Consider the following 7,293-nt stretch of genomic DNA (forward strand, 5'->3'; position numbering starts at 1 on the left):
GGTAAACTTGGTATGCCAGAACTGAAAATATGTCCCTTATTCATAAGTAATAAAATATATTTAGCCATTATGAACTTTGCTTTTTTAAGATTCCAGTTTTCAAAACAGCGATAACCCTTTGAAACACTTCGAAAACTCTGATCGTTTTTCTCTTTTGAGTACTACTCAGAGAATTTCATTGCTACTGCCTGTTTGTTAACCTAGCAAGTGAGTAAATTGAGGCTTTAATTAAAAAAGAAAATGGTTGTTGTTCTTTGATATATATTTTGACATAGCTCAAGCTTCAACCCTGCCTAGTTCCTATGCTCAGACCCCATCTTCAAGGATGCTCCTCCTGCCTAACTCCTATCTTGGAATATTGTTTTTTCCTTTCCTGTTTAATTCCCAGGCTCAGCTCCTGGGACCAATCCCGGTTCAGGCTCCTGTTGCCTGCCTCATCCCACAGTCGTCCATAATTTGGTGGTTACGTCATGCACCTGAAGTGGCAGTGAGCATTTATTTATAGTAATAAAAATTATGGTCTCACACTGCCATTTTCAGTCACACTGATATACAGAAAGAACATTTGAAAAGCTTAGTTGATGAAGATTCTACATAGTGTATGTAGAAAAACTCTGTATTAATTAAGCAAATATTCTTCTACTTGGAACATTACTGAATCTCACCAGACAGACTCACTGGTTCTCTAGTTTCAAAGCACATCCTCTGCTTCATAATTGATGTCTGAGCTCCCAATCGCAGCTAAATCCAGATCCTAAAACCACAGAAAACAAGGGACGTGAAGGTCAGAGGAGACTCCAAGGCCCAAGAAACAATAAAGAATATAAGGCAATTATCAGAATCCCAACCACTGTAAACCAAAAATAAAGACAAACGGAAGCTCCTTAAGTACCCGTAAGCTTTCTAATCACAGGTACACACACAAATACATTCACATAAACACACAGGTACACATGAACACTAGACAAGCACACATAATAAACGCCTTCTCCGTATGTCTTTAATATCAATGAAACAAGTTTCCAGAACTAGCTAGAGAGAAAACAGGATAATCACAGGTGACAAGGAGAATAATAAATAGAAGAAAAAGGTATCTTGTATCAAAAACACGTTTTGTTCCTTCTGAAGGGATATTGAAAGACAGGAAGTGCAAGTGAGAGAGCGGGAGAGAGAGAGAGACCGCTATGTATGACCTTTGATAAGGGCGTAGAGTTCTCTTCACCACCAATATTCCCTAAGTGCTGTTCTTCTGCACTAAATTACCACCTGAAATTCTCCTTTGCTTTATCCTCCCTCTGCTCTTCCTCAGAGGTGAGTCTGGGTACTGCTGACACGGCAGGTATAATTCCGCCAGTAAAAAACGCTTCACAACAAGCACACTTACCCATTGACCTTCATCCCTCTCCTTTGGAAGGGAAGCATCTGGCAGGTTTCTATTAAAATATGGGCAGAACATTGTGCACAGCCCTAGGACTTCTCTCCTTCATGTCAAAAACCCCCTATAGCAAAAATTAATGTAGGAGGAAATGGGGCATGAGGCCCAACGACACTGTTCTCTTTCAAATGGAGAATTTAAGGCTTTGAGTCCTATTAAGCATCCAGCATCTTAAAGAGACATTTCCCATCCTCCATCATCATTTTAGTGGAATGGGTTCTTACAGGGAATACAGTCTGATCAGCATGATAGAACAGAGTTTCTTCATGTATATGCCATGATATTGCCTACGTTGTGTTTTAAAAACACTTTCAAAAGAAGAGTGTTCTTTTTAAAAAAAAAAATCATTGGCATATAAATCAAGCATTCTATTTCTTTAACTTTTGAATTGTTATTAATGAACAGATATAGCATGCTTATATTATGTAAATTTCTAACATTTGTAATTTTTATTTTTTTTGAAGAGATGGGAACTTGCTAATGTTGCCTAGGCTGAAATGCAAAGGCTATTCTCAAGTGTGATCATTGATGCAGTACAGCCTTCAGCTCCTGGGCTCAAGCAATCCTCCTGCATATCTGAGACCATAGGCATGCCCCAACATGCCCAGCTTTATTTTTACCTTTAAAAGGTCTCCCCAATATTATGGGGCTGTTTGAATTCAAAGGGTCAAAACCCCAGGCTCCCCATTGTCATTCTGCCAGGACTAAGGTCCCTAAGTAAAAGTCCCAATGAAGTTTACCCTGTTAAACAAAATTCGTCCTTTGAAGACAAAATTCTTCCTTAAAACCAATGGGCCTTAACTACTGGTGAAGCCTAGAAGCTCGTATGAGACAATGTAAGGTAATAAAATGAATGCAGTTTGTTTTCAAACAGCAGCTTAAAATTTTCTTTGTTGATTCTGTTACTTCTGCCAGAAATATTAGTTAATATTTCTGACTCACTTGAATTGTTTCTAATTGAATTATTTAGTGTTGGAAATCAGTTATCCATAGGTGTCTTGAGAATATCCACAAGTCTTATAAGCAAGACATTGACAGCTCTTTGTTCCAGACTGTCTTTTTTAAGGTTGTGTTTATAGTGAACAGCCTGAGAATATAGAGAGATTATACCGTTCTGTAGCAAAGGGCAGGTATTCTTACTTTCTAACATAGGAAAGGTAATGTCTCCCTTCAGAGCTAAGGATAGCCATGCTTATGTTATTTATAAGAGATTAGAAATCCCTAACCTCAGGGTTCATCCCCTGTAACACAATTCAGTGCAGGCATCCCCGGTTTCTTGTCTCGTTTTCCTGTAGAAGCATAGGGTCCAGAAACTGGCCTGAACATGTTGATGCTCTTACTACTATTATCACTTGGAGTAATAAGCAGTCTTCTCTGACTTGGGTCTTGTGTCTTCTGTTACCATACATGAAACTAGAATGCACGAACTGTGCACTTGAAAGTACAATAAAATTATAGAATTTCTCAAGTTCTTGACAGTTTAGGTGATGAACATGGGATTATGACAGAGACTTGGCTTTCTGAAAACAAAGAGGTATAAAGACCTTGTGAATGAATTAAGGAGATTTGACGGAGGAATTTGGGAATTAGTAGCTACTATGTGGAAAAATTCCATAGTCTAGTGGACAAAAAATGGTTCTCTAGTTTATTAATAATTAGATGAGGAAAAATTTGGGATGCGGCAGGCAGAGCACCTAGAGTTGCCAAAACTATGTCCCGGTTGTTGCTAACTCTTCTCTGGGAGGGAAACTTCCTTGCCAGTCTTCCCTGTTGGCTAATAAACCCAGATAAAATTCAGGGATCTGCCGGCCCATTTAAATTTCCTGGGACTATGTGGATGGATTCAAGTGCTTAATTCCTCTACCAGTCTAGGAAAAACTTCTGTGTCCTCAGCAATAACAAGTGATCCTAAGATGTGTCCTAGATGCTCAGAAAGATCTTCTCCATTTCAGACAACAGTTACAAAACTGTGCTTCTACACTGGACATGAAACAGGGAAACTGCTTGAAAACTATGGGCAGAAGCCAAGTGAATCACCCAGTTCTTGTCTGATTCACTTGTGAGATTAGGAGGCAGGGCCCATACTCGTTAAGGAAAAATGGCAACAGCTGGCTAGTCTTAAAGTGCCTGTATCTATCATTGCTATCTTAGATCCATTCAGAAAGGTCCATAAATAACCTCAGAGATTTCTGCAAGGAGTCCTGCTGTAAAGGGAGCTTTGTCTCTGTCTGGGAGATTTCCCCGAGACAGATAAACTCCTATGGGAAACCATATATGAGGCATTGAATATTATTCATAGGCTCTTACTGCTCCAGATTGAGTTTTCTGAAATAATAAAAATGACTTATTTTGTAGACTAAGAAGCTGATCCAAAGAAATCTAGATAAAATCTTGTAGTCAGGCTTACCACCATGGAAAACTTCACTAGGCTAAGGAGAGAACATAAGCACTGTTATCTTGGTGATGGGGAGCAGATGCTTTGGATTAAGGTGGGCTTCTCAAAGAACATCAACTTGTATGATCCAAGCTTGAGTAAGCCAGAAGGTGCAAATGCCATAACCCCGTCAAAAAGCGATGAGGCTTTCATTGCTAAGTTAAGGGCTCTTACTGTCTAATACAGAGCAGTGGACAGGTCCAAATACTAAAAGTTTGCCTGAGCCATGAGCTGCCATCATGCTTCTCAAAACAAAAAGTAAATGCAAAGCCCTGGTTGGTGGCATGATACAACATTCCTCCTCTGGGACACTGTATTAGTCCGTTTCCATACTGTGGATAAAGATGTACCCGAGACTGGGAAATTTACAAAAGAAAGAGGTTTAATTGAACTAACTGTTCCATGTGCCTCGGAGGCCTCACAATCACGGTGGAAGGCAAGGAAGTGAAAGTCACATCTTATGTGGATAACAGCCGGCAAAAAGAGGGCTTGTGCAGAGAAACTCCCATTTTTAACAATCAGATTTCATGAGACCAAGAACAGCAGGAGAAAGACCCACCCCCATGATTCAATCGCCTCCCACCAGGTCTCTCCCACAGCATGTGGGAATTATGGGAGCTACAAGATGAGATTTGGGTGGGGGCACAGAGCCAAGCAATATCAGACACCAGTCTCTCCTAAACCCTCTACCCCAAAATCAGCTGTTGTAAGGAAAGTAAAGATGATTAAAGAAGGAACTTAACTCTCTATTAACATGGGGAGGGAATGGAGACCAGGCACACCATTCAGAGTGAGATGGAGAATATGAATGGGGGAAGAAAATTAAACTTTTTTGGCTCTAAGGGATATGTGTGCCCAAAGCACAGTTTTCTCCAGACCAGGGGAAAATATGCACCCAGAATCAGTTAGTGCTCTTTGAGCCCAGTGGAGAAGAGAAGTTAACATGACTGTATTAGTTCTTTCTTGCATTGCTACAAAGAACTACCTGAGGCTGGGTGATTTATGAAGTAAAGCAGTTTAATTAACTGACTGCTCTGCAGTCTGCAAAGAAAGAATGGCTGGGGAGGCGCCTCAGGAAACTTAAAATCATGGTGAAAGGTGAAGGGGAAGTAGGCATGCCCTACCTGGCTGGAGAAGGATGAAAAGAGCAAAGGGGGAGGTGCCACACTCTTTTAAGCTCTCATGAGAGCTCACTTGCTATTACGAGAACTGCAAGGGGAAAATCTACCCACTAGATCCATTTACCTTCCACCAGTCCCCTCCTTTAACACTGCAGATTACAATTCAACATGAGATTTGGGTGGGTACACAAATCCAAACCACATCAATGACTTCGTGGGTAGGATCCTTTTGATGAAGTAAATGTAATGTTGTCTCTGCCTCTAAAAGGATAACTGGAATTGATGTCATGTACCTATACTTCCCCAGAACATCAATACCAGAAGGATTCTCCAGACCTGGAAAACATAGAAAAAAAGTGATACATAACTCATTTCTGTAAATCCCACTTCCGTTTGCAATCAATATTTGGTCATGATTTAGCATGAGTGCCTCTACCCTCTGAAGTTTAAAGCTCTCACTACATACATGACTTCTTGCGGATTGGCAAGTCAGAATTTTTTCAGTCTCAACAGCCCTGACTGCAATGTTATTCCTCATTATCACCTGCAAGGGCTACTAATAAACTCCAAGAAAGTTCAGATTTCTTTCTGAAAACCTCATTGTCTTGGGATGATGTGAATGGATTCAAACTACTTAACTGCCCTGGCAATCAAGAAAAAACTGCTGTCTTCTCAGCCCCCACCACCAAAAAGGAGGCCTTGCACCATTTTGAACTCAAGATATTAGAAATATGTACTTAAGTTTGACACTGGCATTGGTCTTTTATGTTGGACAATCCTTAAATCAGTTTCCTTTGTGTGGGACAGAAACTAACAGTCTGCATGGAAGCTATCCAGCAAACTATGACATAGTCCCTATTTTTGTGCCCCTCATGTATGAATGATCTTTTTGAGTTTTGAGTTTCTATGACCAACAACTTTGCCAGTTAGGCCTTTGTCAAAGGGAGGCAGCCATAATGTAGAGACCACCCTTGGGATTTTGGCATCATGGGCTCCATGACACCACTGCCAGAATTATAGTAATTAGCTTGCCACTGGGTTCTTGTTGAAATCAAATGCCTCACTTTGATGTGGGTTAACTTGGACTTAAAGACTAACAAGGTGGGAAGGACCCAACAAGACTTATTTTTCAAATGGAAATGTTATAGTCAAGAATGCAGCTGGCTTGCCTTGGCTGCTTATCTTCATTTTACTTGAAGAGTAGTAATAATAACTTTGGAAGAAATTTCATATCCTACACCAATACCTTATAAAAAAGGTGCTGGGCCCCTGAGGTCCTTGATTCACTGATGTTCCTCTAAATGAGTGGGCCTGGTTCAATGATGGTTTGGCTAAGCTGAAAACTGATGAAATCCACTGGGCCTCAACATCTGCTCAACCTCAGCACCAGCTGTGTGGAATAGAAAATGTTGAGATCACTCTGCTCCGTGGACAGAACTCAAGCTATCTTCATAGTTCTGGCCTGTCAGCACCTTGAGGAAACTCGTTAAAATTCAACTGAAGCTTGGGTTATTGCCAATAGCCTAGTGTTTAGCCTGCCAACTTGGAAAACTACAGACTGGCAGATTAATACTCCCCTCTTTGAGGCCATGAACTGCAGAAACCAATCACAGCTACTGATCAAACCATCTGGATTCTTCATGCAAATGCCCAAGTTAAGTGTCTGTTATCTGATGAAACCAAGTGAAGTCAAGCTGCTGTTTGAGCCTATCTCACACAAAGCACCATCCTTTTTGCCTCAGCATAGGAGCATATCTTCTACACAGACTCTGTTTCTGATGCACAGATCACCACTTCATGCCAGACTCAAGACTTTGGCTAGAGTTGACCTGTCGTCTCACACAGAGGGAGGCCATTACCTGGGGTAGTGCCCTTGCTTGATCCTAAAGGACTGATTGCTTCACACTTTAGACTCCTCTCAATATGATCAGCAGAGTCTCACCAGAGTTGACAATGTCTGTGTGTTATGGTGTTGCCAGTCACCTGACTCCAATCACACCATTCATACCATCGTGGTCCTTGAAACCAGTCTGTCACGTGTTTGGATTAACCCTGTGATAACGGTGAGCATTTCATTACAAAATCTACTCAGCGGTGGACTTTCCATGCTCCCAACCATCTGCAGGCATCTCTGCATCCTTACCAGCATTTGGTGTTGTTGCTATTTTTCATTTAAGCCATTCCAATATGAATGTAAGGGTGTCTCATTGTGGTTTTAATTTGCATTTCCTTAATGGCTAATGATGTTGAGCATCTTTTCATGTACTTATTTACCATTTGTATATTCTTTTTTTTTTTTTTTT

Source organism: Hylobates moloch, unplaced genomic scaffold, assembly GCF_009828535.3.
Source record: "Hylobates moloch isolate HMO894 unplaced genomic scaffold, HMol_V3 SCAFFOLD_5, whole genome shotgun sequence".
Taxonomy (NCBI): Eukaryota; Metazoa; Chordata; class Mammalia; order Primates; family Hylobatidae; genus Hylobates; species Hylobates moloch.